We start from the raw sequence: 15,546 nt of genomic DNA, 5'->3' as shown, positions 1-15,546 counted from the left end.
TCTCTGTAAAATGTTACATGCTTTCAACTTAGAAAAGAAATACTTATTCCATTTTAATAATTACATCAAGATGAAAAAAAAAAACCTAAAACTATAAAATGATTAATTAAATTATTGCTTAATGAAAGCTTTAATGAGATTCAAAATTACAATAACCTATAAGTAACACACTGAAAAACAAATAAAATATAAAAAAAAGGGCTGGGTATGTATCTCAGTAGTCAAAGCACCCTGGGTTCAATCCCAGCACCGAAAAAAAAAAAAAAAAAAAGCAATTTTTAATTAATTAATTAAAATATAAATATAAAAAATGTGGCATTTATACACAATGGAATATTACTCAGCACTAAAAAAGAACAAAATCATGGCATCTGCAGGTAAATGGATGGTGTTGGAGAAGATAATGCTTAAGTTAGCCAATCCCCCCAAAAAAAAATTATATAAGGGGGTGACTCAAGTGGGGTAGGGAGGGAGAGCATGGGAGGATTAGATTAATTCTAGATAGGGAAGATAAGTAGGAGGGAAAGGAAGGGGAAGGGGATTAGCAAGGATGGTGGAATGTAATGGTCATCATTATACAAAATACATGTATGAAGACTTGAATTTGGTGCCAATATACCTTATATACAAACAGAGATATGAAAAACTGTAGTATAGGGGCTGGGGTTGTGGCTTGGAGGTAGAGCGCTCGCCTACCATGTGTGAGACACTGGGTTCGATCCTCAGCACCATATAAAAATAAAATAAAGATTAAAAAAAATTGTGGTATATGTATTAAGAATTATATTCAAAAAAAAAAAGAGTATATGTATAATGGCATAAATTGGTGTGAACATACTTTATATACAAAGATAGGAAAAATTCTGCTCTATATGTGTAATAAGGCTTGTAATGCATTCCACTGTTGGCGTGTATTTAAAAATAAATAAATAATTTGAAAAATTTTTTTTAAAAAAATTAAGCAATTAATTAATTAATTAAAATATAAATTAACATAGAGAACTGTGATGTAGAGTTCAGTAGTAAAACCCTTGCCCAGCATGCCTGAGGCCTTGGGCTCCTTTCCCAGTACTACAAAATGATGACGATGACGACGACGACGATAGACCAAACAGCCAAATATAAGACCTAAAACTGTAAAACTCCTAGAAGAAAATATAAGGGGAAAATCTCACGAAATTGGATTTGGCAATGATTTCTTGGATATGATACTAAAAGCACATGCAAACAAAACAAAAATAGATAAATGGGACTACTTCAAACTTAAAAACTATGTGTGTCAAAGGAAAAAATACAATGAAAAGACAATTAATTGAAGAAAATACTTGCAAATCATGTATCTGATAAAAGGTTAATATCCCGATTATATAAAGTACTCTTAAAACTCAACAACTACAACAAACCCTCAAGAAACCCATTTTAAAGTTCGTAAAGGACTTGAATAGATATTTCTCCAGAGAAGATATACTGATGACCAACAAGCATATAAAAAATACTCAATACCATAGTCATCAAAAGAATGCAAATTAAACCCACCATGAGATATCAGTTACCACCCATTAGAATGGCTGCTACAAGAAGGGGTGCTGGAGGTGTGGCTCAATGATAGAACACCTGCCTAGCATGTAGAAGGCCCTGGGATTGATACTCAGCACAAGAAAGAAAGAAAGAAAATTAATTAACCATAGGTAGGGAACTGATAGTGTAGCTCAGTGGTAGAGTGCATGCTTGGAATACACAAGGTCCTGGGTTCAATCACCAGCACTAAAAGAAAATAAGTGTGGGTGAAAATGTGGAAAAATGTAAAACTTGTGCTGTTGGGAATGTAAAAATGGTAGAACCACAGAACAATCTGGAATATTTTCAAGAAATTAAAAATAGAATTATCCTATGATCCAGCAATTCCACCTCTGGGTATACATATAGAAGAAATGAAAGCAGAATATCAAAAAGATATTTGCTCACATGGGTTCACTGTAGCATTATTCACAATAGCCAAGAGGTAGAAGCAACTCAATGACCATCAATGGACAAATGAAGAAACAAAATGTGGCATTTGCATACACTGGAATATTTTTCAGTCTTTAAAAAGAAATCCTGTCACATGCTATATCATGGATAAAATTTGAAGACATGAAGATAAGTTAAATGCGCTAGGGCTGGGTTCAGTGGTAGCACACTTGCCTGGCATGTGTGAGGCACTGGGTTCAATTCTCAGCACCATGTATAAATAAATTAAATAAAGGTCTATCAAAACTAAAAAAAACTTTAAAAAAACAAGATTGTAAAAAAAAATAAGTGAAATAAGTCAGCAACAAAAAAACAAATATTGCATGATTTTTCTTACATTAGGTATGTAAAATAGTAAAACTCATAAAAAATAGAAAACAGAATGACTGATACCAGGGGGTAGAGGTTAAAAATTAAATGGGATGCTATTTAGAGGGTGTAGGGTTTCAGTTTTGCAAGATAAAAACAGTGAGTATCTGTGGCACAACCATGTGAATCTATTAAAAACCCTACTGAACTATATATTTTAAAATGATTAAGATGATAAACTTAGTATTATGAAGTTCTACCACAATTAGAAAAATTTTAAAAAGTACTTAAAATATTTCCAAGAATATGTAGACTTGAAGGGGAATAAAAGAAAAAGGGATGAGAAATGTTAAATATGGATAAATTGGTATAAATCCATCATCACTAGTGGAAAATCAAACCAAAGCACATACTCTGATGAGGATTAGTACATCATATTATAGACTCAGTGCAACTGAATGAATAAGTGATAGTTCTGGAGGGAAACTACCTAGGTTTCCACTCCAGTTCCACCATTTCCTGGCAACTGACTTAAAGCAAGATACCTAGCTTCTATGTCTCAGTTTCTTCATCTATAAAATGCAACTAGTGCTAGCATCTTCCTCACAGGGTTATTACATGATTAAATGAGTTCATACAGATGTAGCACATAGAACAACGTGTGACACATATTGACAATCACTCAATAAACACTGGCTGATATTAACTGTAATTAAAGATTATTCTATAAAACTAAAAGGTTCCAGAATTACAAAAAAATACTACCAAGACCATGTGTTACTAGGAATACTTCATAATTACAAGTACTGTCAGAGCTTTAGAATGCCAATTCCATTTATTTAAATGATATACTATCATCTAAATCAAAATGCTCTGAAGTACTCTAAGGAAAAAGAAGGTATAATTTTCCAGCATTGGAGTGCATGAACTTTTCACATTGGCAAGTATAAGGACCTGACATACTAACAAAGACCTAACTGGGTTGTACACAAAGGTATTTCTGGTTATTTTAAATTTAAAATACAGAGTGTTACAAAATCTACCTATCAATAGAATCAGAGGACAAGGGAGAATAAAGAGGGTAGAAAATGAAAGCAAAATAAATCTTCATTTTCCAAAAAAGGAATGTCTAAAATTGAAAAGATTAAGATATCAGTATAATCATTTTATTCAGAAATATGAAAGCTAATATCAAAAGAAACACTATGTGACCCATAGAAACTAGCCGGAATAGGAAGTTGGGGAGGTAGGGCAGGAGGCAAGAACTGCCCCCCTTCCTTTAAGTTGTAGATGGACATAATACCTTTATTTATTTATTTTTATGTGGTGCTGAGGACTGAACCCAGTGCCTCCAGGCAAGTGCTCTACCACTAAGCTACAACCCCAAATCTAAAAAGGACTACTTTTTATTGATATTATAAGCCCTGAAATACTACTTGATTTTTTTTAATTCCTTTTTTTTTTTTTTTTTTTTAGTATTATAGCCGGGTACAGTGATGTACACCTATAATTCCAGCAACTCAGGAGACTGAAGCAGGAGGAACTCAAGTTCAAGGTTAACTTAGGCAACTTAGCAAGAATCTATCTCAAAATAAAAGATAAAAAGGGCTGAGAATGTTGTTCAGTGGTAGAGTGCTCCTGGGTTCAATTCCCAGAATAGCAAAAATAATTAAATCTAACCTATTTTATGCAAATTGAGACCACTAAAATACCTTTTCCCCCTCTTCAGAATGGCAAATATCCAAAATGATGATCATATACACTGGTAATAAGGCTATAGAAAAAGATCCTCTCATATCTAAGCAAGAATGTAAAATTAAAAAAAAAATTTATATGGAGGGTTTCATTGTATTGTCCAGGCTGGTCTCAAACTTTAGGGGTCCTGTGATTCTCCTGTCTCAGCCCCCTGAGTAGCTGGGACAACAGGTACACATGACCCTGCAAATAACAAGAATGTAAATTTGTGAAATACATGTGGGACAACTAGAATGAAGTTATCAAAATTAAAAATGTATATATTGCTAAGCATAGTGGTGCATGCCTGTAATCCCAGAGGCTAGGAAGGCTGAGGCAAGAGGATGGAGAGTTCAAAACCATCCTCAGCAACTTAGGAAGGCCCTAAGCAACTCAGCAAGACCCTTCTCAAAATAAAACATAAAAAGGGCTGGGGATGTAGCTTGGTGGTTAAACACCCCTGAGTTCAGTTCCCAATATTTAAAAAAAAAAAAGTATACATTAATTGACTCAGTAAGGCAATTTTTAGGAATTTACCTTACAAGCATATTTGCAAATGAGTGAACCAATCTGTGTAATATTATTTATAAGAGCAAAAGATAATAATTGTCCATCAATAAAACACTAGTTTAATAAGTTACAATTTATCTAAACAATGAGACTGTCACAGTATGGATCTGCAATATACCCCCAAAGGCCCATGTATTCAAGGCTTGGTCCTCGGCCTTACACTACTGGGAGATGGAATCTTTAAGAAGTGGGGCCTAGTGGAAGGAAGTTAGGTTATTAGGGGGTATGCCCTTGAGGGTTATACTGGGTCCTGGCCACTTTCTGTCTCTCTGGTTCTCAGCTACCATGAGGTGAGGAGCTTTCCTCTGCCACATGTTACTACCATTCTGTACTGTGCCACCGAGTGTCTCAAAAGCAATGAAGCCAACTGAATATGGGCTGCAACTGTGAGCAAAAATAAATCTTCCCTTTTTATACACTGATTGTCTCAGGTTTCTGTCATAGTAACGGAAAGCAGATAATATGCAAATATTTTTAAAAAGAGAAGTTCTTTAAATATTGAAATAGTAAGATAATATTGTTAAATGAACATAATAAAGGGAAAAATGTTTTTGCATTGGCCTGCACATACATAAATATTAGAAGGAATCAAAAACTAGTATAGTACTGATTTGGGGGGGAATGGAAACTGAAAGAATAGGAAACTAGAGGAAGAAGGACTTTGAGTCAATCTTTTTAGATTTTGACACTGGACCTGCCTCAGTCTCCCGAGTCAGGTGTGAACCACCATGCATGGCTTAACACCTTTTTAAAAAAGATCCTTGCCTAGTAAATTAAATCGAAGCTGAAAGCTCTCATTTTAACTTAAAAATAATCATTTCAAATCAGAAATTAATCAATGGGTCCAAGAAATGTGTCAATAAGAACTAATAAACACTAACATACTACAACTGCATTATTAACTGAAAAAAAAAAAAAAAAAAGGAAGTTCCAAATAAGAGTATTTTTTTCTTTCTCTCTGTGTGTGGAGAGGGCGGGCACTGATCACAGGAATGCTCTACCACTGAGTTACATCTCTGGTCCTTTTTATTTTTTGAGACAGGGTCTTACTAAGTTGGAGGCCTCAAACTTCTAATCCTCCAGCCTCAGTCTCCTGAGTAGCTAGGATTACAGGTATGTGGCACCATACCTGGCTTATTTTCTCATTTTGGTTGTGCGAAATTTGCCAGGAGTTCCAATTCCATAATATCATCAATTTGCCAATAAATATCATTCTCATTAGATTTATAGAGGAAAAAGGAGAAGGACCCAAATTAAAGCATTAATATATTCTAAAAAGGAATTAGAACCAAAAAAGGTAATTTCCCAAGGTTAAAAGGGTAAATGTGAGTCCTTTCTATAAGTCTGCTTTTACAAGGGCACTATTTTTCTACTCTAATCTAAAAACTCTCCCATAATTATAAGACCTGATTACCATAAATATTATTTTGGGGAATGAAGTTTCCATTTAGAAAAACTAATAAATTCTTTCTCTTTTTAAAAAACTCCAAGTTAGAACAATAAAGAATTGGAAACTGTAACAACATAGAATTTCTAGAAATCTAAAATACATTCTAAGTAGAAAACCAGAAACCACATAATACTACTCTTCTTTTCTGCTATTAAAAGACACAAGCTCCTCATCTTGCTTAGCATTAGTCAGCAGCAGCAGCTGTATGTGTGGGAGCAGGGAGAGCTGAAACGGAGCAGAGTGGGAATAGTGGGAATATATATCTGTTTGTCTCCTCCTACTTCACAGCTAGAGTGTGTGTGTGTGTGTGTGTGTGTGTGTGTGTATCTATCTCAGGTGGCTGTAACCCAAGTGCAACAAGCCAAATCATCCTCAGCTCTATTATTTTTCAGTAACTGATTTAAACAATGCCCATCATTGCATCCCCATCCACTATACACATGTATAAATGCCATTTTTCCTATCTTCCTTAAGCCCAAATGAGCAAGCCCCTTAAGGGAATCAAGGTAGTTACTATGCAAAAAATAAGAGCAACTTTATTTACTGACTCTTATTCCATGCACATAGAAAAAGTACCTCCTAATTCCTGTTAATTTAAAAAATTAACTTATCAAATAATAAATATTTAATGTGAATCTATTATGTGCCAATATATGTAATTTACAAATTACAAAAGACAGAATATTAATCAGGCCTTTTTTAAAAATGAAGAAATTCTGACACATGCTATAACAGAGATGAACATTAGGGATATTATACTAAGTGAAATAAATCAGTCACAAAGAGACAAATATTGTATAACTTTACATATGTAAGGCACCTAGACAGAAAATAGAATGGTAGCTGTCACAGGAGGGAAATGGAAGATATAGTTTAATGTGTGCAAATTCAGTTTGGGAGTACGAAAAAAGTTGTAGAGATTGAAAGTGGTGGCGGTTGCATAACAATGTAAATGTGCTTAATGCTACTGAACTGTACACTTACAAATGGTGGGCTGGAGATAAAGCTCCATGGTAAGAGTGCTTGTTCTGGGTTTCACCATCATCACCAGGAGGCAAAAAAAAAAAATTGAGAGAGAGTGGTGAATTTCATGTTATGTGTATTCTACCACCCCCACCACAACAACAACAAAACTGTTAATAAAATTTTGAAAATTTAGTCAGGGGTAGTGGTGCACACCTTTAATCCCAGTGACTAGGGAGGCTGAGACAGGAGGCTCACGCGTTCAAGGCCACCCTGGACAACTTAGTGAGACCCTGTCTCAAAATAAAAATTGTTTTAAAAGGCAGGTGGTATAACTCAGTGATTGAGCACCCCTGGGTTAAATCCCCAGTGCCACACACACACAAAACTAAGAAAGAAATAGGTGATTTCTTGACCAGCTAGAAATAATAATCAAGGAAGAAAAACAAAAAATCTAAATAGACCTATTTCTCCAAAAGAAATTAGGGTCACAGTTTAAAATAAAATTTCTAATAATGAAAAGGAACTCATTTCTTATCTACTGCTGATAGGAATGTAAACTAAACTTCTTTGAAATACAGTGTTACTTTGTAAAACACAACACTTACTAATCCTATAACCCACAGGATTTATATTTATATTCCTAAATACCAAGAGAAATTTTTGGTCATAGTACACCAGAAAACAGGTAGTATTCAAAACAGTAAGAAAGCAAAAACAGGAGCTGGGGATGTGGCTCAAGTGGTAGCACGCTCACCTAGCATGCGTGAGTCACTGGGTTTCTCGGCACCACATAAAATAAAAATATTGTGTCCACCTAAAAAAACTAAAAAATAAATATTAAAAAAAAAAGAAAGTAAAAACAACCCAAATGTCATCAACAAAACAATGAATAGATGATGATAAAGTATTAGTAAGACTCTGTCTTAAAATAAAAAGGGCTAGGAATATGGCTCAGTAGTAGAACACCTCTGGGTTTAATCCCTAATACCCCTGTCCAGCCCCTAATCCTCCACAAAAAAAGAATATGCTAGCCAGGCTAGGTGGCATGTGCTAATGGTCCAACTACTCAGGAAGTAGTACTCTTTTTTAGACTGAGATCGGGCGCGTTCAGGGTGGTATGGCCGTAGATGCTTTTTTAAAAAAGATCTTGCATTTTACTTATATATATTACATATCAAATAAAGTTTATGAAAAAAGAACCTAAAGGTATCTGTTGGGAAAAGTATAAACAGCAGCTATACCCCAGAGAAAAAACCCCAACATGGCGCCTTAAGCACCTCTTCTTCCTACCTTCTTCTTTTCTGCAGTGGCGCGAAAAGTTCCCGCCGGTGTGAACTCTCTCGCTGGCGGGGAACCTTAGCCCCAATGAGAACTAATTCCTGGGCTCCGGAGCTGATATCTGAAAGAACTTGCCAATAAACGGGTTGCCTGCCATTTATCTAAACCCTACCATCTCCCCCTTAGTTCTATATAAGCACACTGCTTTTTGCAATAAAGTTGGAATTCTCCCAGCGAAGTGTCTTTGCGTGGGGAATTCTTTCAGTATCCTTTTACCTCTTACTACTCTGGAAGTAGGAGGCAGGAGGTCACTTAAGTTCAATAGTTCAAGGCCAGCCTGAACAATATAGCAAGACCCCACCTAAAACAACAAAAGAATATGCCTCTGGGACCATATGAATTCCTCTCATTGACCAAAATGGCAGCATGTTTACCACATTCCAGCATGTGTGGTTAATGTAACAGAGCCTGAGAAGAAAATGACTGCTGAACCACCACATGGGGCTTAAGAACACAGGTCTGAGTATCATTAAACTAGAAAAATAATGGACCAGGTCCTCTTGATATAAAAAAAAAAAAAATGCTTTTGTTACTAAATTTGCCTTGAAAATAAATTTTCTCTAAAACATACATTTAAAATTTCTTCCCAGAATCTGACACAAACCATGGGTTTCTCAAAAATACAACAAAATGCATTCTATATTCAAGCATCTGTTTATACTGGAGTATGACAGTTTCTTACAAGATATCTTTAAAAGCATAAGAAAGCTCTTAACTGATAAGTACTATAAGAAAGCTTTTCATTTCATTCATTATTCAACTAATATTCACTGAATATTTTCAATATTTACAACTTGTGAGAGCTTGTGTAGGAGGGTATTCTTTCAGTTTCAGGGAAGCAGAGGTTATATGAGAGGTTTAATATGAGAGCAGGTGGTGAAAAAGTGGAAACCAAGACCCTAACTATTCAACTAGTATGAAGTATGACAATAAAGGAAATCAAAGAAATGGGTATTAGCTAGAGTGCTAGTAAGACTAAACAAAAGTGTCCCTCCCCCCAAAAATGGGAAGACTTCATAAAAAAGATCAAACATACTACAGATAAGGCAGAAGCAAGACAGAAAATGTAATCACAGATAAAATGAATCTCATATTCAATGTCAATCTTTTTTTTTTTGCATTTTTTCACATTTTTTATTGGTGCATTTTAGTTGTATATGGTAGGATTTATTGTTACATACTCATACAAAAACACAGAATGCTTCATTAATTTGCATATCATCCTTGTGCAAGGGCCATGCTAATCTTCTCTGTATTATTCCAATTTTAGGATATGTGCTGCCAAAGATGCCATAATCTTTGTAATGCCTGATATATGCCAGGAAACTGTACTAAGCATTTCCACATATATTATCATATCTAATTCTCACAACAGCCCTGTGAGGTAAGATAAACATACTTCAGAAACAAAGAATGAAAAGAGAAACAAGCCAGGCATGATGGAGTGCACCTGTAACTCCAGCAACTTAGGAGGCTAAAGCAAGAGGATCTCAAGTTGGAGGCTAGCCTCAGCAACTTAATGAAACCTTGTCTCAAAAATTTAAAAAAAAGGGCTGGGGTTATCGCTCAGTGGTGAAAGGCCCCTGGATTCAATCCCCAGTATCAAAAAAAGAAAAAGAGAAATAAAAATCATACCAAATGACATTGTTTCAGTAATAGAAAAAGGAGGAGAAAAGAGCAAGGTGGCTTTGAAAAGGGCTTTATAGGAGATAAGAAACTAGCATTTATTGTCTACAATGCACAGGCAACCTAATATCCTTTAGGAATGTGATTCTATGAAGTACTTACTATTCATTTAATGGAAGAACTTGCTTGATATGGTTTATGTGGGTAGCTCAGGAGGCTGAGGTAGGAGGATTTCAAGTTTGAAATTGCCAGCCTTGGCAACTTATCTTCAAAATAAAAAATAAAAAGGGCTGGGGATGAAGCTCAGTGGTAGAGTGCCTCTGGGTTCGATCCCCATACTCCCGCTGCCCAAAAAAAAAGAAGACCTTGAGGTTGTGGGAATTTTCCAAGATCAAACAGCTAATAATTGGTGAGGTAGTGATTCAAGCCTAGGTCTATGAGACTACAAATTTTATTCCTTTCCACTACATTACACTGCCTCTTTAACATCAAGAATAAAAAGATTGGGCTGGGATTGTGGCTCTACGGTAGAGCGCTCACCTAGCATGTGCGGGGCCCTGGGTTCGATCCTCAGCACCACATAAAACAAATAAGTAAAATAAAGACTGTGTCCAACTACAACTAAAAAATAAATATTTTAAAAAAAGAATAAAAAGATCATGAAGATCCAGTTAAAAAAAAAATGAAATAAGTAATGCCAACTCAGTGCCTTCTCTGCATTCAACCACCCAGGTAAAAAGCATTTACCATTGGGGAGTTACTAAAGTTGCAAGAAATTAATTTGTACATATAAGAACTAAGAAAGGGCAATTATTCAAACAATAATTAAATATCTTTACTAATTGAATATCTGCAAAATATTACACACTGGATGGTCTAGTAAGACTTCCTACCTAGCCATTTGAAGATACAGTTTGGGTATCTGTAAACAGTCCAAAATTCAACACTAATCTAAGGAAATATTTAATGTTAATCAAAGTATCAGAAAATATCCACCCAAGAATAACTTTTAGTTTTCAAAACTGACTTTATTTACTAAGAGTAAAAGGCCTCAAAATTAACACATACTGAATTAAAACTTTTTAAAAACCAGGATACCCATTTATATTTTGTACTTTTATAATATAGGGTAAATACATAATGAAAAAATATAAAATGGAGCAGAAAGATCACTGGGCACTGTCTCATGAACAGAAGCTTTAACATTTCAGAAATGCCTAGAATCTTTTGTCTGAACTACTTTTGTTAACTACAACCACCAATAAAATAGATGGTATATTTTCATATTAGACAAGATCTACATTTGACAAACATTTTTTCTAATGTAAGATTCCTACCAGTCCACATCTGTATAATCATGAAACTACATTTGCTGTTTTCAAAATAATAGCTTGTTTTCTACTGGTATATGTCAAATGAAAGGACAGAATGATATTTTTTAACGAACTTGATTAAAATACGTATACACAAGGCTGGGGCTAGGGCTCAGCGATAGAGCGATCGCCTAGCATGTGCGAGGCCCTGGGTTCGATCCTCAGCACCACATATAAATAAGTAAATAAAATAAAGGTATTTAAATAAATAAATAAATAAAATAAAGGTATTTAAAAAAAATGTATACACAGTTTAAAGAATCCCAAACCAGGGGCTGGGGTTGTGGCTCAGCAGTACAGTGCTCGCCTAGCATGTGCGAGGCACTGGGTTCGATCCTCAGCACCACATAAAAATAAATAAATAAAGTAAAGGCATTGTGTCCAACCAGAAATTAAAAAAGAAAGAAAGAAAGAAAAGAATCCCAAATCAGCTATTAATACATGAACCAACCATCAAATCAACAACATATTTTAAATTCATTAATACAGAAAGGAAAGGGTAAATCAATGCTCAGACCTCTGGCTTTCTAAGGCCCAAATTAAAAATATCTTTAATACCACTAATCTCCATGGAATTACTGGCTTCAGAAAGCAGCTTTTTACTTCAAGCAGGATCAAACTAATCCCCTGACACTCCCAGGAAAGTAGTAAAATCAAGTTGTTCCAAAAATCTTTACACTTGGCATTCATTCAGATCCTTCTAACCCACCCTCAGGCTTGTAAAATGTCAGGAAAATATTGCTCTAGCAAGTAATTATTTTATCCAAAAATGAACAGAGCAATTTAGATAGAAATTTGTATCCATGCCATTCATAAATCCATTCTACTATACTTCTTAAAATTAATGCATAATGCATGCAACATATCATGCATTAAACATCCTAAAAGATAAATTTTCATGTAGCTGAAGTAAGTAATACCAACAGATTTTAAAACTATGAGAAGTTCTCCCCACTCTACTAGGCCTTCCAAACCACTCAGGAATATTTCTGGTGGTAATCTATCAAATGGAGAGGGAAAAAAGAATGGAGATAAAAACAAATCAACTGAATATTATGGAAGGCTTATCCCAAAACTTTCAAATTGCAAATGAGTTTAACAAACTGTAATAAGAAGTCTTCACCATTTTAAGTATTTCAAAATAGGTATGTGTTATCTTCCTTTCTGGAGGAAAACTTTCATTTTTGACTCTTCTAATGGTCCTCATACTGCCAAAAAGTAGCAGGTGTTTGTTTAGGATTCTATCAAAACTTTCTCAAAATATTTTTCAAATACCAAATAAAAAATAACTGGGTCAGGGTTGGGGTTGTGGCTCAGTGGTAAAGTGTTTGCCTAGCATGTATGAGGCCCTGGGTTCAATTCTCAGCACAGCATATAAATAAATAAAATAAAGATCCATCAATAGCTAAAAAGTACATTTAAAAAAAAAACTGAGTCACTTAAAATAAAAAAGTTAAGGACAGGTGTGGTGGCGCACACCTGTAATCCCAATGGCTCAGGCAGAAAGATGTCAAGTTCAAAGTCAACCCCAGCAACTTAGGGAAGCCTTAAGCAACTTATGAGACCCTATCTCTAAATATTTTTTAAAAAGGGCTGGGGATGTGGCTCGGTGATTACGCACCCCTGGGTTCAATCCCTGGTATTAAAAAAAAAAAAAATTTAAATAGGACTTTCTCTCTACCCCAAATTTAACAAAGTATAGATCTGAATACTACCAAGAAAAACAAAAGGGGAAAATGATTAAATATAGGTGATTCTTCTTCCCAGTAGACAGGCAGTGACTAACAGCAACTTTCTAGTCACTAAACTATCATCTTTTTCTCAGTTCACAGAGAATTTGGGTTGAATTTCTCATGAAGTTCAAATACAGAAACAAGGATAAAGAAAAAGAAAATGGAGTACAAAGAATACAAAACACAAAAGCCTCATAAAATACCCCAACTTTTCTGAGTATCTTCAGATCACCATATAAGGCAACAGAGCAGTTCCAGAGACCATTCCTTAATGCTATTCAAAGTTTCCTATAAGACATTTGACTAGCTGCTCTATAATACCCAGATTTGAAATTAGTTCCATCACCTATTCCTTTTTCAAAATTTCCCTTAGGAGTATCCATACAGGAATTAAGAAAGCTAGCTAATGTGATTCAGCTGGAAAGTGTGAATCACAAGCAAGGACATGTACTCTTCCGGTCTTGCAAAGATGTTACTTATTGGATTCAAGCAATTCTCTAAATGGTAGATTTTTTTTTTTTTAACAAAGTTTCGGTGATTATGTTTTGTTTGTTTGTTTCTTTCTGGTACTTGGGAAGGACTAAACCCAGGGCCTCACACATACTAGATAAGCAATCTACCAATGAGCTACATCTGCAGCCCTTTTTAAAATTTTTATTTAAAGATAAAATAAAGTTGCCCAGGTTGGCCTCAAACTTGGGATCATCCTTCCTCAGGATGATAAATAACATACTGATCCGGCTCTTTGTTTGTGGTTGTTTTTGTTTTCTTTTTTAAGATAGAAAGAACTGGGGTACTGGAATGTGCCATGGTGATCAGTTGTTTCTTTTTATTTCCTCTTTTGGGACAGAAGGACCACTGTGCCTGCTCTCATACAAAAGGAAAAAGAATAGCAGTTCAAAGCTTCCAGGTTCTGTGTCTACTGAAGAGGTACTTGTTACCATGAAGTCTCCTTCCATAACTCTTGAATATTAAAAAAAAAGGGGGGGTAATCTTTTACCTCCCTGCCCAGTGAAAAGAGAAGAAAAGGCCTGACCTATTATATTATAGGCTCCAAAACCTAATAAGTATATATGTGGGGTATTTTGTGTTTTAAAACATTTGCAAATTCTTTGGCCCTTCTATCAGAAGGTAGAGTCTAATTCTTCCCCCTTTGAAGAGAGTGCAACAGAAGGCACATTAAGCTACCTTTCCAGGTAGGTTATTGTATATTCTCTCAGGCACCTCTGCAAGGTGCTTTCTCAGGCAACTCTGGAGTTCTGTGTCATCACGTAAGATACCTGTGAGACATATAAGATGCTCTGGGAGCAGTAGCTACCAGGTCTTCTCAGCCCAGCCATCATATATGTGAAGGAATTGTCCTTTGAAATGATGGCTCCAGATCCAGATACCATCTATCTCCAAGTGCATAAGAAACCCAGAGAAATAATTCTGAATGATTCCAGTTCAGCAATCATCTGAACCTCCATGTGGAACCCTAAGAAAGAACCACCTAGTCAAGTCCAGCTAAATAGTGAAACCATACAAAGTAAAAGGGAATTTTTTTGTTTATACCACTAATATGAAATTATGTGTTTTGGGACAACAGATAATCAAAACAGATTTGGGCATAGGGAGTGACTGCTGCTCTAACAAAAAAATTAAAATGTTAGCCAGAAACAGTAGCTCATTCATGTAATCCCAGTGACTCGGGAAGCTGAGGCAGGAGGATCACAAGTTTAAGGCCAGTCTCAGCAATTTAGCAAGGCCCAAAGCAACTTAGGGACACCCTATCTCAGAATAAAAAATAAAAAGGGATGGGGCTGTGGTTTAGTGGCAGAGCGCTTGCCAAGTATACGTGAGGCACTGGGTTCCACCCTTAGCGTCACATTCAAAAATAAGCAAATAAAATAAAGGAATGCAGTTCATCTACAACTACCAAAAAAAAAAAAAGGGGGGGCTTTTGGACCCCCAAACTTCTATGGGAAGGAAACAGAAAATTATCAAGCTGCCAAACAGAATACATTTTATAGAAAAGTTAAGAATTCAAAGAGCGGAACCAAGAGATATGGAGAATCACTTAGGCAGTACAGCTGAGCACTCTGGTAGTATTACAGAACTGGTAATAATATGCATCACTGGATTTCAGAATTGCTGCAGACCAGTGACTACTGTGAGTCTTCGTTTTTCTTTATTTCTAACTAGGAGTGTCTGTAAGTAGTTAGCTTATATCTGTCCACTTTTGCCTATTGGGTGGGATGGGCAGGGGGTAGTGGATAACTTGCATCTTTAGTTCACAGGTCTTCAAAATGAAAGCAATGGTGAATAAGCCATGACCAAGCAGCCTGATCTACACCTGTATCTGATTCAGTCAGCAAGATACTGGACCTCAAACTACAGCCTGATGCTATAATAGAAGAATTGGGGGGCAGGCGGGGGGTGGGGGTGGGGGGTGGGG

General features: G+C 35.6%; 1 non-coding gene across 1 annotated transcript; it reads right to left on the bottom strand.

The window, feature by feature from the left end:
* Positions 1 to 9,564: 9,564 nt before the first annotated feature.
* LOC125616687 lies at positions 9,565 to 9,668 on the bottom strand. The gene has a single exon (XR_007347435.1). It is a non-coding gene; the product is annotated as a U6 spliceosomal RNA (small nuclear RNA).
* Positions 9,669 to 15,546: the final 5,878 nt, after the last annotated feature.

The sequence above is a fragment of the Marmota marmota genome, unplaced genomic scaffold (genome assembly GCF_001458135.2).
Source record: "Marmota marmota marmota unplaced genomic scaffold, marMar, whole genome shotgun sequence".
NCBI lineage: Eukaryota > Metazoa > Chordata > Mammalia > Rodentia > Sciuridae > Marmota > Marmota marmota.
The sequence above is the reverse complement of the archived record's forward strand: the minus strand, read 5'-3'. Positions and strand labels throughout refer to the sequence as shown.